The 17,409-nt window shown below is 45.3% G+C and overlaps 3 non-coding genes and 1 pseudogene across 3 annotated transcripts; all 4 read right to left on the bottom strand.

The window, feature by feature from the left end:
* Window positions 1-522: 522 nt before the first annotated feature.
* On the bottom strand, window positions 523-3,654 carry LOC127798549 (28S ribosomal RNA; annotated as a pseudogene).
* Window positions 3,655-3,912: 258 nt separating this feature from the next.
* On the bottom strand, window positions 3,913-4,068 carry LOC127798560 (5.8S ribosomal RNA). Its single transcript, XR_008022424.1, has one exon. It is a non-coding gene; the product is annotated as a 5.8S ribosomal RNA (ribosomal RNA).
* Window positions 4,069-10,440: 6,372 nt separating this feature from the next.
* LOC127798567 (small nucleolar RNA R71) lies at window positions 10,441-10,547 on the bottom strand. Its single transcript, XR_008022431.1, has one exon. It is a non-coding gene; the product is annotated as a small nucleolar RNA R71 (small nucleolar RNA).
* A 6,032-nt stretch (window positions 10,548-16,579) lies between these two features.
* Window positions 16,580-16,735, bottom strand: LOC127798548 (5.8S ribosomal RNA). Its single transcript, XR_008022413.1, has one exon. It is a non-coding gene; the product is annotated as a 5.8S ribosomal RNA (ribosomal RNA).
* Window positions 16,736-17,409: the final 674 nt, after the last annotated feature.

Genomic DNA, 17,409 nt, shown 5'->3' with positions numbered 1-17,409 from the left:
ACGCCCGCAACGCCTACCTGATAAGGGTGCCCGCACTGGCACCCCCGTCCGCCCGTGGGGGCTGGCAAGGATTGCCACCTGCCCCCGTTCTGCACAACATGGTGCCTTAGCACCCCCATCCATAGTTAAAGAAAGTTCGGGAGGCCATGCACCACCACTGATAGAATTAAGAAAGAAAGAGCTAAGGAGCAAAACATGGTCATTTGTAGGAAAGGGCCCCAAAGGCCTTTGATGTTGGGTTGGGGGGTAGGAAGCCCTATATGCAAACGACAATGCACACACAAGCCCCAACCAATTAAGGAGCCATGACAAGGAAATCTTCTCGAAGGCCAGGAAAAAACAGGGACAAGGGGTGGTCGGTCGCCAAGTTAGGGTGGTTAGCATTGGCGGGGGTAAGGATAAGGGAGGGACTCGAGGAGTTGTTTGGGGGGACTTGAGTTGGGAAAATTCATGGGGAGTGGAGGGGCCGAGAAACCTCATCGGTCAGGGAGGAGATGGAGGAGGGGGACTGTAGGGGGAGGGACGAATCGGAGCGACAAAGGGTTGAATCGTAGTGGATCATGGCAGCAAGGCCACTTTACCACTTACAATACCTCGTCATGTATTTAAGTCATCTACAAAGGATTCTACCCGCCACTTGGTGGGAATTGTACTGCACGATAGCCCGTGCGGCTGGTTTGCCGTGGGGGATGCACCAACGACACATGCCTTTAGGGGCCCCCACTACGGGTCGGCAAGTGGGCGACAGGCTTGCACGTCGCTTTTAGCCTGGATTTTGACTTAGAGGTGGTCATTCATAATCCGACGCACGGTAGATTCACGTTACTGTCTTTTAAACCAAGCGCAATGACCAATTATGCGAATCAACTGTTCCTCTCGTACTAGGTTGAATTACTATCGTGATGCTATCATTAGTAGGGTAAAACCAACCTATCTCACGATGGTTTAAACCCAGCTCACGTTCCCTATTGGTGGGTGAACAATCCAACACTTGGGTGAATTCTGCTTCATAATGATAGGAAGAGTCAACATCAAAAGATCAAAAAACAATGTCGCTATGAACACTTGGCTGCCACAAGTCAGTTATCCCTATGGTAACTTTTTTGACACCTCTAGCTTCAAATCCTGAAGTTCTAAAGGATCGTTAGGCCACGCTTTCATGGTTCGTATTCATACTGAAAATCAGAATCAAACAAGCTTTTACCCTTCTATTCCACACGAGATTTCTGTTCTCGTGGAGCTCATCTTAGGACACCTGCGTTATCTTTTAACAGATGTGCCACCCCAGCTAAACTCCCCACCTGATAATGTCTTCTCCCTAGATCAACCTGCTAGGGGCGAGCCTTGGGTCCAAAAGGAGGGGCAATGCTCTGCTTCCAATTCATGGAATAAGTAAAATAACGTTAAAAGTAGTGGTATTTCACTTTCATCGTTTTAGGCTCCCACTTATCCTACACCTCTCAAGTCATTTCACAAAGTCGGACTAGAGTCAAGCTCAACAGGGTCTTCTTTTCTCGCTGATTCTGCCAAGCCCGTTCCCTTGGTTGTGGTTTCGCTGGATAGTAGACAGGGACAGTGGGAATCTTGTTAATCCATTCATGCGTGTCACTAATTAGATGACGACTGTTCGAGTGAACCAAGTGTGGTTTCCCTTGTCCTTACCAGTTCTGAGTCGACTGTTCGATGCCCAGGGAAGGCCCTACGAGGAGCCGTTCCCAGTCCATTCCTTGGCCGGCACGTGGCAACCCACTCTCGCCGCGGGAGTAGTTCACGCAGTCCACCAATAACCAAAGGGTTCAGGACTAAGATCCCCGTGCCCAGCCCTCATAGCCAATCCTTTTCCCGAAGTTACGGATCCATTTTGCCGACTTTCCTTACCTACATTGTTCCATCGACTAGAGGCTGTTCACCTTGGAGACCTGATGTGGTTATAAGTACGACTAGGCATGGGAGGCACTCGGTCCTCTGGATTTTCAAGGGTCGCTGGGGGCACACCGGACACCATGCGACGTGAGGTGCTCTTCCAACTGCTGGACCCTACCTCTGGCTGAGCCATTTCTAGGGTGGGCAGGCTGTTAAATAGAAAAGATAACTCATCCGGAGGCCCCTGTCGACATCTCTGGACTCCCTAACATTGTTATCCGCCTCCACGTCATGGTTCAAGAATTTTAACTTGATTCCCTTTTAATGCTCACGCTCGCGATGCTCTCTGTCGAGCTTCCCTCGACTCTTAGGATCGACTAACCCATGGGGTTTCGTAGTGACCGCTGTGCCCTCCTACTCATCAGGGCCTGGCCCTTGCCCTGACGGCTGGGTATAGGTCCCGCGCTTAAGCGCCATCCATTTTCGGGGCTAGTTGATTCGATATGTGAGTTGTTACATACTCTTTAGCGGATTTCAACTTCAATGAGCACCATCTTGCTGTGTTAATCGACTAACACCCTTTGTGGGTTCTAGGTTAGCTTGTAGTTTGGCATCGTAACTTGGCTTCCGATTCATCCCACATCGCCAGTTCTGCTTACCAAAAAGAGCCCACTTGGAGCTCACGATTCTGTGGCGCGACTCAATGAAGCTGTCGTGCAGTCATACCTATTCAAAGTTTGAGAATAGGTCAAAGGCGTTGCGCCCCTGATGCCTCTAATCATTGGCTTTATTTGATAGAACTCGTGCCAGGATCCAGCTATCCTGAGGCAAAGTTCGGAGGGAACCAGCTATTTGACGGTTCGATTAGTCTTTCACCCCTATACCCAAGTCAGAAGAACGATTTGCACGTCAGTATCCTTGTGGGCCTCCACCAGAGTTTCCTCTGGCTTCGCCCCGCTCAGGTATAGTTCACCATGTTTCGGGTCCTAACAGGCATGCTCGCACTGGAACCCTTCTTAGAAGATCAAGGTCGATCGGCGGTGCAACCCCTGCGTGGGGGGCATCCGCCAATTAGCTTTCTTGGGCCTCATGGGTTTTACTCACCCGCTAACTTCCACATATGTCAGACTCCTTAGTCTATGTATCAAGACGAGCTGAATAGGGAACCCACTCGCCATTGCCAGGAGTGCGCAGGTGCCGAGGCATGCCCGTGCGCTGCCAACCACGATCGGGTGAAGGCGTCTCCGTGGGCTTGATCAACAGCCTAGGCTTTGGCCTCCGCCCTAACCCGCACTGATCCATGCCCTAAGCTGATCGGTAGACCAGCAAAACCGTTCCACATCTGATCGAGGCGCATCGCCGGCCCCCATCTACTTCTCACCTGACAATTTTAAGCACTATTTGACTCTTTTTTCAAAGTCATTTTTATCTTTCCCTCATGGTACTTGTTTGCTATCAGTCTCTCGCCCATGTTTAGCATTGGACGGATTTTACCACCCGATTGGGGCTGCATTCCCAAACAACCCAACTTGCCGACAGCGCCTCGTGGTGTGACAGGGTTAGGGCACGACAGGGCTCTCACCCTTTCTGATGCCCCTTTCTTGAGGACTTGGGCTCGGTTTGCCGCTGAGGATGCTTCTCCATACTACAATTCGAACGGTGGGGTCGCCGATTCTCAAGCTGGGCTCTTCCTGGTTCACTCGCCGTTACTTAGGGAACCTGGTTAGTTTCTCTTCCTCCGCTTATTGATATGTTTAAACTCAGCGAGTAGTCCCTTCTGACCTAGGGTCGTGTCGTGTGTTACGCCCTCTCTTTCTGAAGAAATAGAGATTGCTGGGGGTCACATGGGGCACTCTCATTGGTGGAAGGGCACTCGTTGGGACGCGAAGGTTTGACAACCACCACCGGCCGTGACCGCTGCCACCAGGATCCCTCTTTTTGGGCTGATCGCTCCCTCACGAGCACGGGGGGCTAAGTTCCCCCCCCCCCCGGTCGCCCGTCCCTCATTTAGGGGATGGATGGCGTGAGGTGAGGGGGTGACAACGTGCGTGACGCGCAAGCAGACATGCCCTTAGATGAATGACTTCTAGCGCAACTTGTGTTCAAAGACTCAATGGTTCACGGGATTCTACAATTCACACCAAGTATTGCATTTCGCTACGTTCTTCATCGATGTGAGTGCCGAGATATCCATTGTTAAGAGTCATTTTGTATGTATAGTGAAAGACGTGACGCCACCTCGCTGCCGTTACAGGGGTCGAGGGCACACTCGTTCATTTCGTTTCCTTAGCGCGTCTTGCATCGGTGTTTGTTGTTTGTCGCGGGAAGGCCCAACGATTTGTTTTCGAGAGGCTGTGGTCGCTTGCCCGCCACAGCGGGAAGGGGCACCACGAGGGCAACCCTCTCCTGTTGTGGAGAGTTACTAGTTCGCGGGTCGTTCTGCTCTTGCAGGGCTCAACAATGATCCTGTCTCAAGTTCACCTACGAAAACCTTGTTACGACTTCTCCTTCCTCTAAATGATAAGGTTCAATGAACGTCTCGCGACATCACCGTTAGCGAACCACCCACGTCGCCGCGATTCAAACACTTAACCGGACCATTCAATTAAGAAGAGCGATGGGAGGTGTGTACAAAGGGCAGGGACATAGTCAACATGAGCTGATAACTCGCACTTACTAGGAATTCCTCGTTGAAGACCAATAATTGCAATGATCAATCCTCATCATCATGAAATTTCAAAGATTACTCGAGCTTGTCGGCCAAGGTTATAGACTCGTTGAATACATCAGTGTAGTGCGCGTGTGGCTCAAAACATCTAAGGGCATCACAGACCTATTATCATCTCAAACTTTCATGGCCTGAAAGGCCATAGTCCTTCTAAGAAGCTAGTTGTGGAGGGTCACCTCCACATAGCTAGTTAGCAGGCTGAAGTTTTGTTCGTTAACAGAATTAACCAGACAAATCGCTTCTTCAACTAAGAACGGCCATGCAACACCACCCATAAAATCAAGAAAGATCTCTTAATCAGTCAGGCAGTCCAAGTGATTAGAGAGAGAAACTCTCACCAAGATGGGTTTCTCGCTCTCGAGATTTCCACGTTGCCGTCTTCTTTCACATCTGAAGCTGGTTTCTGTGGGTCTCTGCTCTGATGTGGTTCTGAAAGTGTGGATGCGGCTTGCTTCATGGGTAAGGATTCTGCTCTCGTGGATTTACTTTCCTGGTGCTGCGTGTATCTTCTTTGTTTGCTAGACTGCCTGGTCAGTGGTGGAGTTTAAACGGGCCTGACCTCAAGCGTTTGAGGGACCTCTTCCACTGGTTTTCTAATGGTTTTCTTTTGGGTACCAGTGGTTTGTGAGAAAGGTATATCTCCCTTTCATCTAAGCTCTATTCGCTGGTTTCAGATTTTAAACTTTGAATTTTGGTGTCTCCCGCCTAAAGTTCATCTTTGATTTTCTGTAAGGGACCCTGATTCTGGGGGTCAATCAGAAGCTGGAAGTGTATTCCTTGCAACTTAAACTCGCTTGTGGGGTCACGACTGTACTGTGGGTCCTTCGTTCAATGAGGGGTTAGAGCATTTAACGCCTACCACGTCTGGTCCCAGTTATGGGTAGGAAGAAGCCATTGAAACATGTTAGTAAAGATGTCTCATCAACCGTAGTTGAAGTGTTTAAAACTTTTGGGGTTTCTGAGGCTGCGTTAAAGGACCCAGTTGCGATTGAGTCCCCTGTTTCTGGGTTGAAAGTCCAAGGAGGGCCCCCCAAGTCCCCGCTTTCTGTTGCGGCCTCGAAAGCTTCTCTCCAAGCTTCGAATGCAGGGGAAGAAGAATCTTTGAGTGTGTCGCAGACACTGGGGGACAAAGACACAGCTTCTGATGACTCGTCTGAGAGCACTAAAGTTATTGATGATGTGCTGAGGAAGGAGGAAAGGCCCCATGCTCCATGGGTGGGCCTGTTCAAAGGGGAGCGTGCCAAGAAGAAAGGGCTGGATCTCCAGACCTTAGAGAATCTTCTGGAGCAAGAGATGGATGATGCTCAGGCAGCATGGGGTAGTTGTCTTGTGGGATATTTTGCTGGTAGATTCCTAGGTAAGATTGCTTTGTTGAAGCTTTGTGATTCTTGGAATGTCAAATATAATTATTATGCACATTCTAGTGGCTGACTGATATTTAGATTTGAGAATGAAATGGTTAGAGATCAAGTTATGGCGGAGGGACCCTATTTTGTTTTTGGGAGGCGATTGATGCTGAAAGTAATGCCTTCATGTTTTGAATTTGATGATAAAGATGTTAGTCTTATGCCAGTGTGGGTTAACCTCCCTCGTTTGCCCCTTGATTGGTGGAATTCAGTTGTTCTCAGTTATAAGATCTGTTCCAAAATTGGGAAGCCTCTAACAATAGATCATCTTACGACCACGAAGGAAAGGATCTCTTATGCTAGAGTTATGGTGGAAATTGATGCCTCCCGCGAGCTCGTGCGATCCGTTTGAATGAGATTTCCCTCGGGGAAAATTAGATGCCAGTCAGTCATCTATGAGTTTGAACCAAAATTTTGTCCGACTTGAAAGGTTTTTGGGCACTCTCTGGCAGGTTGCAAAGTATCTATAGAGGATGTGGGGAGAAAGAATAGTGATCCCGAGGAAGTGGGCCCAACTAATCAGTCAAAGGGTGTCGGCTCTTCGGGTCAGCATACGAGAGTGAGGGCATTAGACATGCCTAAGACTTTGGGCCCATCAGTCCAGCCTAATGAGGCCCATAAAAAAGATCTAGTTGCAGCCCCGATAACCTAATCTAGGGAGGAACGCATCACGGGCCCTCTAGGTCAATATGGGGAGGCCCATTCAACAGACAAGGCTAATGCTCCTTCAGTCCAATCTGGGAAGGCTCATTCTATGGTTAAGAGTGCTTCTCATGACCCTGACCCGTCAGCCGAACCTAAGGAGTCCCAAAATGAGAGTATTAAAGGCCAAGAAGAGGCTCACCCTGGAATTTGTAAGGCCCAAGGGCAGAAAGAGGCCCCTATTCAGCTTGCTGGGAGTAAGAAAGAGAAATCCCATAATCGTAATGAGTCTAATTTGGAGAGCTTGGAGGCCAATACTGAAAGGAAAAATATAGGCAGAAAAGATGGTAAAGGGCCCATGGACGAAGGGGTCCTTACAGAGAAGTTTCTTCCAATCCCAAAGAAAGATATTAGGAGGGGTTCTTCCCTCCATATATCACAATGATTATGGCTTGCTGGAATATTAGGGCTTCTCTATGCCCCTAAAGCATAATGGGGTTAGACACCTCATTAAACAGAAGTCGATTGATGTTTTGGGCCTCCTGGATATTAAACTCAATCAAGAAAATCTTTCCTGGATTTTGAGTAGGAAGTTTCAGGGTTGGGCATGCGTGAATAATTTTGATGTCCATGCGGCTGGAAGGATCCTTGTGCTCTGGAATCCGGCTTAAGTCTTAATTGAGCCTATTGAGATCAATTCCTAGGTGATCCACTGTAAAGCCACTTGCAAAGTGTCTCGGCATTCTGTTTGCTTAAGCTTTATATATGGATTTCACTCTATTGTCTCTAGAAGGCCCCTCTGGAATAATATCAATGAGGTGGGTTCGGTTTAGCAGGAGTTGTGGCTTGTGATGAGAGACTTCAACAGTGTGCTGCATGATGGGGAGAGGTGTAATGAGGCTAATATCTCTCCTTGTGAAACCAGGGATTTATCTGAATGCTGTCAAGATGCAGGGCTTTCAGATATCCAGTCTATGGGGTGTTTTTTCACATGGTCTAACAATATTGTTTGGAGCAAATTGGACAGGGTTATGGTTAATAATGCTTGGTTGCTAGCCGGCTTGCATGCCCATGCCAATTTCTTGGCCCCAGGTTGCCTCTCTGATCACTTGGCCCCAATTGTGAGTCTTTTCTGTGAGGTTCAGCCTAGAAGAAGTCCCTTCTGATTTATGAATATGTGGACTGAGCATGAGGAGTTTCAGGGGTTAGTTGGTACTTATTGGAGGTCTTCCATCAGGGGCTCTAAATAATTTACGCTGTGTAAGAAATTACAAGGTCTAAAAGGGCAGCTTAAGGCCTTAAATAGCAGACATTTCTCTCACATTTTTGAAAGGCCTAAAATAACAGCTAATGCCCTGGATTGTGCTCAAAGGGAGTTACATAACCAGCCGAGTAATGTTGTCTTGCAAGGGATGGTCGCTGGCTTAAAGAAAGACGCTCGGAGATTGGCGGAAGCAGAGAGACATTTCTATTTTCAGAAGGCCAAAAGTTCCTATGTGCTTAACAGTGACAAAAATTCCGAGTTCTTTCATGCCCTAGCGAGGAGAAATGCTAAAAGGAACTTCATTCGTGCTGTGTTGAAGGCTGATGGGTCTCCTATTTCCTCTACCCAGCAAGTTGAGGCAGAATTCATTAAGTGCTATCAGGGGCTGTTGGGGGAGAAAGATACGTGCAAGTAGATTGATGTTGTGGTGCTTAATGTAGGGCCAAAGTATCTATTGATTAGGCTTAGAATCTTAATGTGAGAATTTATTCACATTTATTGATTATAATTGAGTAGTATTTTTAGTATTTTATACATGTTTTATTTAGAATTGTTTAATATTTTGAGTTTCCTTTACATATATTTAATTTCTAATAATTCTTGTTATTTTACAAGAATACTATTTGGTGTTGGGGTTAAAAATAAAATAAAATAAAAATAAAAAAAGATATTATAAAGTTAATTTTAAAAGTAATACTATAAATTAATATTATAATATAAATTAAAAATAAATATTATAAATAATTAATATTATAATATAATTAAAATTAATATAATTAATAATATATTAAATATTATATTATTTATATATAATACATATTATATTAGTTATATATTACATATTAATTTATTAAAGGAAGTGACGTGTGAATTTGTTGCATATATATATATATATATATAAAGGGGGGAGACTTGGGCGGCAGAGGACGCAAAGCAGTGAGAAGTGAGAACAAGGCATTGAAAAGGAGAATTGATTTGGCAGAGGGAGGATTGGGATGCAGCAGGAGTGGCGCACGGAAGCCAGGCCTCACGAGCAATTGCAGCGAGCAATTGCAGCGGCACAGGGAACTTTTCTCTTTATCATTCTTCATTCAATTTTGTTTTATTTCATTAATTTTATTATGAACTAATTTTATTTAATTAGGGTTTGAGATGAAACTTGTTATGAATTCTTGATTTTTATTGATTGGGTTTCTTTCCATGATTTCAATTATTTATAACTTGTTCTTAATGCGATTAAGTGATTTAACCATCATTTAATTGATTTTGTATTTTAATTTGAGATCGAGAGGTGACTTTTATAATAGGTTGAAGTAATAAATTTCATAAGATAGATAGTTGATAAGGGATTTGATACTTGAATCTTATGAGGGATAATTAATTGGAATTTAAAAATGAATTTCAATTTCTTATAACTATTGGGAAATAGATTGATTGTTAACAAATTGAGATTTAATTAGCTTAGTAAATCTTGGGAAAGAAGCTAATCAATTTAGATATTCACCCCATTGAATTGATAGAAATCCAATTGATTAAAAATTAAGACGGATTAATAAGTGGATTGGAAACACCCTAGTTGCCTTCATTTTATCCAAGTTAAGTTGTTTTCAAATTTGTGTTTAATTTCAATTCTCATTAGTTTAATTTATTCAAATTCATCTTTTTTTTTATAGTCTAAATAATATTAAAGTTAATCTAATTTTGATAATTAATCCAATCCTCGTGAGATCGACACTCTACTCATTCATTATATTACTTGTACGATTCGTACGCTTGCGAATTAGCCTAACAAGTTTTTGGCGTTGTTGTCGGGGATTGGTATTAATATCAATACTAATTAACTGGAATATTAGTTTAGACATTAATTGTTTTTAGTTGTTTGTTTTCATCTTTATGTTCTCTTTTACTGCATTTTTATTTTCATTTTTTGAGTGTTTCAAAAAATAAAAAATAAAAAAAATAAAATCAAGTTTTTAACATTGTGATAGTCTATTTATTCTTTGTAAGTCACATTGGTGTATGGTACATTCTGATAAGACTGAAGTTCCTCTCGATTTAGAAATTGAACGTACAATAAAGAAGTTAAGGAAAATCAAAGAGAGAAAGAAAAAACAAGTTCATCTCAACAAAACATGGGAGACAAAATTGTGGAGCAAATGAATGGGCAAGCTAGAGCTTTAAGGGATTACGCTATGCCCTCTATTCAGAGAACACCCTCCAGCATCACCAGACCAACCATAGGGGCAAATAATTTTGAGATTAAGCCAGCTATTATTCAAATGATTCAGACCTTTGTTCAGTTTAGCGGGTTAACGAACAATGACCCCAATGCTCACATGGCTAATTTTTTGGAGATTTGTGATACTTTTAAGCAAAATGGTGTCTCTAATAATGCAGTTAGACTTAGGCTATTTCCTTTTTCATTAAGAGATAAAGCTAAGCATTGGTTAAACTCTTTGCTTGCAGGGTCCATTACAGCATGGGATGATTTGGCACAAAAATTTCTCAATAAATTCTTTCCACCTGCGAAAACTATAAAGATGAGGAATGATATAACCAATTTCATGCAGGCAAACATGGAGAATTTATATGAAACATGGAAGCGGTTTAAAGAGTTGTTAAGAAGATGTTATCATCATGGGCTTCCAAAGTGGTTAGTGGTTCAAACATTTTATAATGGTTTAAATCATAACACCAGAATTAGTATTGATGCAGCTGCAAGAGGATCTTTAATGGGAAAAGAGATTGATGAAGCTTATAACCTTCTTGAAGAGATGCCCAACAACAACTATCAATGGTCATCTGAAAGATCTATGCCAAGAAGAATAGCTGGAGTACATGAGATTGATGCGATGACAACATTGAATGCAAAGATAGATAATCTTTTTAAGAAAATCGACTAGTTAAAAATTATTCTGGACTGCCTTTCAGAATTTGGAGCAGTGTCGGGTTATCTGTGAATGAACTTAAATCTCAGATGTACTGTGCTGGCATTGAGGAGTAGGACCTGGAGGTGATTCAGAATTTGACGAGATTCTCTAAAAGCTGTATGCCCTTTCGGTATCTAGGCGTTCCTATAGCTGTTGTGAAGCTTAGAGTGAACTATTATTCACCTCTTATTGATAAGATAGCTGACCATATTAAAGCTTGGAAGAGTGTGACATTATCATATGCGGGTAAAGTTGAGTTGATCAAGAGCATCCTTCAAGGAGTGGACTATTTTTGGCTCACTATCCTGCCTATCCCAACTGCGGTCATTGATAGAATAATTCAGCTTTGTAGGTGAATTCTTTGGAACTTGTCTCACTCTCTTGTTGCGTGGAAGAAGGTTTGTTTGCTAAAAATTGAAGGAGGCTTGGGCTTTAAGGATTTGAGTTGTTGGAACTCAGCCCTGCTGGCTAAAGTCCTTTGGGACTTCCATTGTAAGAAGGACTCTCTTTGGGTGAGATGGGTCAACCATGTTTACTTGGGGGACTCATCGATATGGGGTAGATTACTTAAGAAATATGATTCCCCCCTTTTGAAGAAGATTTTTCTTATCAAGGATTCCTTTTGCCAGAAGGAAGGGTCGGTGGATGCTGCTGTTCAGTTAATTGAAAGCTGGAAAGATGGTGAGTCTATTAAAATATCGCATGCCTATAATTATTTTTAGCCCAAGGGTCTGCGTAAGATATGGACAAGGGATGTTTGGAATGTGGAAGTTCCTCCCAAACATGCCTTCACGTTGTGGCTGGGTATTAAATCCAAATTGTTAACTAAAGATAACTTGCGATTTCTTAACATTGATAGAACGTGCAGCTTATGTGGGGTAAGTGAGGAATCCCACCAGCACCTATTCTTTCAATGTGCAGTTAGCTTAAGGATTTGGGGGCAGGTTAAAGCTTGGATGGGGTTGCATCGCTCTATGTCAACTTTAGCCATCACCTTGAAGTGGATTAAGAAAGAGGCCTAGGACTCGTCCTGGTAGAGTAAGGCTAAGCGTGTAGCCCTTGCATGCTCAGTCTATTATATATGGTCAGCTTGCAATCATCTCATTTTTGAAAGCCAAAGCCTTTCGGTGGATTGCATTATTAACAAGGTTAAAACTCAAGTATACAGGACAATTTTTGCTATGTATCCTTATGTTTTAACTTATTTTGAATCCTTTGCTATGGGTAATTAGATTTGGTCCTTCACGTGTTTGCTTGGGTATGCCCAGTGTATTTGTATAGTTCCATTTTTTATCAATACAATATTTATTGACCGATCAAAAAAAGAAAGAGCTCTCAGTCTGTCAATCTTTACTATGTCTGGACCTAGTAAGTTTCCTTGTGTTGAGTCAAATTAAGCCGCAGGCTCCACTCCTGATGGTGCCCTTTTGTCAATTCCTTTAAGTTTCAGCCTTACGACCATACTCCATTGGAACCCAAAAACTTTGATTTCTCATAAGGTGCCAGTGGAGTCCTAAAAGTAACATCCGCTGATCCTTGGTCAATATCGTTTATGGTTGAGACTAGGACGATATCTGATCGTCTTTGAGCCCCCAACTTTCATTCTTGATTCATGAAAACATCCTTGGCAAATGCTTTTACAGTTATTCATCTTTCATAAATCCATGAATTTTACCTCTGACTATGAAATACGAATGCCCTTAACTGTCCCTGTTAATCATTACTCCGATCCCGAAGACCAAAAGAATAGGATCGAAATCCTATGATGCTATGCCATGCTAATGTATCCAGAGCTTGGGCTTGCTTTGAGCACTCTAATTTCTTCAAAGTAATAGTGCTAAAGGCACGACCCGACCAGTTAAGGCCAGGAGCGCATTGCCAACAGAAAGAACAAGATGACCGATGCACACCTGAGGCGGACCGGTCAACCCAACTCAAAATCTAATTACGAGCTTTTTAACTGCAACAACTTAAATATACGCTATTGGAGCTGGAATTACCGCGGCTGCTGGCACTAGACTTTCCCTCCAATGGATCCTCGTAAGGGAAATAGATTGTACTCATTCTAATTACCAGACTCAATGAGCCCGGTATTGTTATTTATTGTCACTACCTCCTAGTGTCAGGATTGGGTAATTTACACATTTGCTGCCTTCCTTGGATGTGGTAGCCATTTCTTAGGCTCTTTCTCCGGAATCGAACCCTAATTCTTTGTCACCCATCACCACCATAGTAGGTGTCACAAGACTAGCCCTGGATCCCGGCCAGGAACCTTGCGATGGCTTTAAGTTCACCTACTTAGATCAGCTAACAACCCTCCCAGGTTAATTCACTAAATAAAGGAAAGCACACACAAAGAATACGGGAAAAATCCCAACGTTCTATTCAATCCGAGAATAGAAAGGAAAATGGCTCGGGCTATGCTCTCTCTAAAAAGCTACCGAAATCGCCCAAAAAGCCACATATATATAGGCTAAAGAAAATAGAAGCGGTTATGCCTCATAACCGTCACTACTGAACCATAGGGCCTCATGCATCACGTGCAACAACCGTTTGTGGGCCATATGGCCTGTCTGGCTGATACCTATCTTAATTGCCTCGGCCTGCTTGCCCACATGTGGCCATGCATGGCCCTCGTGGGAGTGCCATGTGTGGACATGCTTAGCACATTGTGGGAGTGCTCGGGCCACGCCACTATGTTGCTACAACTGCTACCGCCTGTTGGCCTTGCCTCCTGCCAAGGCGCACGGATTGCCCACGTGTCCTGCACATCTTTACCTGCTCAGCCTGCTAACGTGCCCACATCTCTAGGCTTACGTGGCTGCCCCGTGGCATCCTCCCCACACCATCAGGTCGATCCCCATCTGTGCGCGCCAGCCATGCTAACCATTGCCTTGTGTGTAGGTTCCTCGCCCATCAAACCCCATTCTCTTGCACACTACCGCACACTGTTGCATCAACATGCATACTTGCTGCTACCTTGGCATGACAGCCCTGTGCCATCCAACACTTGAGCCTGCCATCCGTCCATACCCCGTTATGACACGCCACCCTCGTGCCACAATGCTTCACCAACGCCAGGCAACTTTCGGTGAGCTTGTCGGAGACATTACAGTAGGCCACTATCCTACCATCAAAAGTTGATAGGGTAAAAATTTGAATGTTGCGTCGCTAGCACGAAGGCCGTGATATTCGTCGAGTTATCATGAATCATCAGAGCATCAGACATAGCCCGCGTTGACCTTTTATCTAATAAATGCGTCGCTTCCAGAAGTTAGGGTTTGTTGCAAGTATTAGCTCTAGAATTACTACGATTATTTGAGTAGGAGATACCATTAAACAAACTATAACTGATTTAATGAGCCATTCACAGTTTCACAGTCTGAATTAGTTCGTACTTATACATGCATGGCTTAATCTTTGAGACAAGCATATGACTACTAGCAGGATCAACTAGGTAGTGTTCTTGTAAAACGTCAGCGCCGCGTGAGCCCACTTACCCGACGGTCGGCGGATCGAGACAGGCACGGTAATTGTTTGCATTTATCGATTTGCGGGTGGAACAGGGCCGGTGACCCAACCCTCAGAGCCAATCCTTTTCCTGAAGTTATAGATCCATTTTGCCCACTTCCCTTGCCTACATTGCTCCATCGACCATAGGCTATTCACCTTAGAGACCTGATGCGATTATGAGTATGACTGGGTGTGGGAGGCACTAGGTCCTCCAGATTTTCAAGGGCCGTTGAGGGTGCACCGGACACCATTTGATGTGCGGTGCTCTTCCAGCCACTGGACCCTATCTCAGGCTAAGTTGTTTCTAGGGTGGGTAGGTTGTCAAATAGAAAAGATAACTCTTCCCGAGGCCCCCGCCGATGTCTCCAGGCTCCCTAACATTGTCGTTCGCCGCCATGTCCTGATTCAAGAATTTTAACCCGATTCTCTTTCAATGCTCGCACTTACAAAGCTCTCTGTTTGGCTTCCCGTCAACTCTCAGGATCAACTAACCCATGTGCAAGTGTCATTAACATGGAACCTTTCCCCTCTTTGGCCATCAAAGTTCTCATTTGAACATTTGCTACTACCACCAAGATCCGCACCAACGATCGCTCCGCCTGGGCTCGCGCCCGAGGTTTCGCAGCGACCACTTAGCCTTCCTACTCATCGAGGCCTGGCCCTTGCCCCAACGACTTGGTATAGGTCGCGCGCTAAAGCGCCATCCAATTTCGAGGCTAGTTGAATTGGCAGGTGAGTTGTTACACACTCCTTAGCAGATTTTGACTTCCATGACCACCGTCCTGCTGTCTTAATCAACCAACACCCTTTGTGGGTTCTGGGTTAACGCGTAGTTAGGCAATGTAACCCGGCTTCCTGTTCATCCCGCATCACCAGTTCTACTTACCAAAAATGGCCCACTTGGAGCTCACAATTCCGTGGTATGGCTCAGTGAAGTAGCCACACCGTCCTACCTATTTAAAGTTTGAGAATAAGTCCAAGGCATTACGCCCTCGATGCCTCTAATCATTGGCTTCACCCGATAGAACTTGCACTGGGCTCCAGCTATCCTGAGGGAAACTTCGGAGGGAACTAGCTACTAGGCGGTTCGACTAGTCTTTTGCCCCTATACCCAAGTCAGACGAACAATTTCCATGTTAGTATCACTATGGGCCTCCACCAAACTTTCCTTTGGCTTCGCCCCGCTCAGGCATAGTTCACCATCTTTCGGGTCCCGACAGGCATGCTCGCATTCGAACCCTTCTCAAAAGATCAAGGTCAGTCGACAATGCAACCCTTGTGCGAGGGGCATCCTGCCAATTAGCTTCCTTGCACCTCGCGGGTTTACTCACCTGCTGACTCACACACATGTCAGACTCTTTGGTGCGTGTTTCAAGACGGACTGAATGGGGAGCCCATTGGCCGGCGCTGGGAGCACGCAGGTGCCAAGGCATACTGAAGACGGCGCGCGCTGCCAACCATGGTCAGGGACAAGGCGTTTCTATGGGCTTGATCGACAACGCAGGATTTGGCCTCTGCCCTAACCCACACTAGTCCACGCCCTAGTAGATTAGCGGACCAGCGAAGCCATTCCACATCTAACCGGAGCACATCGTTGGCCCCCATCTGCTTCCCTCCTGACAATTTCAAGCACTCTTTGACTCTCTTTTCAAAGTCCTTTTCATCTTTCCCTATTTGCTATTCGTCTTTCGCCCATGTTTGGCTTGGATGGAATTTATCGCCCGATTGGGGCTGCATTCCCAAACAACTTGACTCGCCGATAGTGCCTCATGGTGCGACAGGGTTCAGGCATGACGGGGCTCTCACCCTCTTTGGCACCCCCTCCAGGGGACTTGGGGTGGTCGATTCTCAAGCTGGGCTCTTCCCGATTCGCTCGTCGTTACTAGGGGAAACCTTGTTACTTTCTCTTCCTCTGCTTATTGATATGCTTAAACTCAGCAAGTAGTCCTGCCTGACCTGGGGTCACATCGTGTGTTGTGCCCTTTCTTTCTAAAAGACAGATAGGATAATCGCAGAGGGTCTCTTAGGGGCACTCCTATTGGTGGAAGGGCACTTGTCGGGACGCGAAGGTTTTTGACAACCACCACCAGCCGTGACTGCCCCCATTGGGACCCCTTTTTTTGGGCCTACTACGCCCTCACAGGCACGTGGGGCCAAGTTTTACCCCATCGCCCACATGCTCGTCCCTCATTTAGGGGATGGATGGGGCGAGGCAAGGGGGCGACGATGTGCGTGATGCCTAGGCAGATGTGCCCTTGGCCAAATGGCTTCGGGCGCAACTTGCGTTCAAAGACTCGATGGTTCACGGGATTCTGCAATTCACACCAAATATCACATTTCGCTACGTTCTTCATTGATACGAGAACTGAGATATCCATTGTTGAGAGTCATTTTGTACGTAAAGTGAAAGATGCGATGCCCATCGCTGCCGTTGCGGGGGTTGGGGCGCCCTCGTTTGTTTTGTTTCCTTGGCTTGTCCTGCGCCGGTGTTTGTTATTTGTTGTAGGAAGGCTCGACGATCCATTGCCGAGAGGCCGCAGTCGCGTGCCAACTGTGGTGGGAAAGGGCACCGCAAGGGCCGCCTCTTCCTGATGTGGAGAGTTACTGGTTCGAGGGTCATTCTGCTCTTGCAGGGCTGGACAATGATCCTTTCGCAGGTTCACCTACAGAAACCTTGTTACGACTTCTCCTTCCTCTAAATGATAAGGTTCATTGGACTTCTCACTACGTCGCTGGCAGCAAACCACCCACGTCGCTGTGATCCGAACACTTCACCAAACCATTCAATCACTAGGTGCGACTGGCGATGTGTACAAAGGGTAGGGACGTTGTCAACACGAGCTGATGACTCGCGCTTACTAGGAATTCCTCATTGAAGACTAACAATTGCAATGATCTATCCCCATCACGATAAAATTTCAAAGATTATCTAGGCCTTTCGGTCAAAGCTATAGACTCGTTGAATACATCAATGTAACACCCGTGCGGCCCAGAACATATAAGCGCATCACAGACCTCTTATTGCCTCAAAATTCCATGGCCTGAAAGGCAATAGTGTTAGGA

Source organism: Diospyros lotus, chromosome 3 (assembly GCF_014633365.1).
Source record: "Diospyros lotus cultivar Yz01 chromosome 3, ASM1463336v1, whole genome shotgun sequence".
Classification (NCBI taxonomy): Eukaryota; Viridiplantae; Streptophyta; class Magnoliopsida; order Ericales; family Ebenaceae; genus Diospyros; species Diospyros lotus.
The sequence above is the reverse complement of the archived record's forward strand: the minus strand, read 5'-3'. Positions and strand labels throughout refer to the sequence as shown.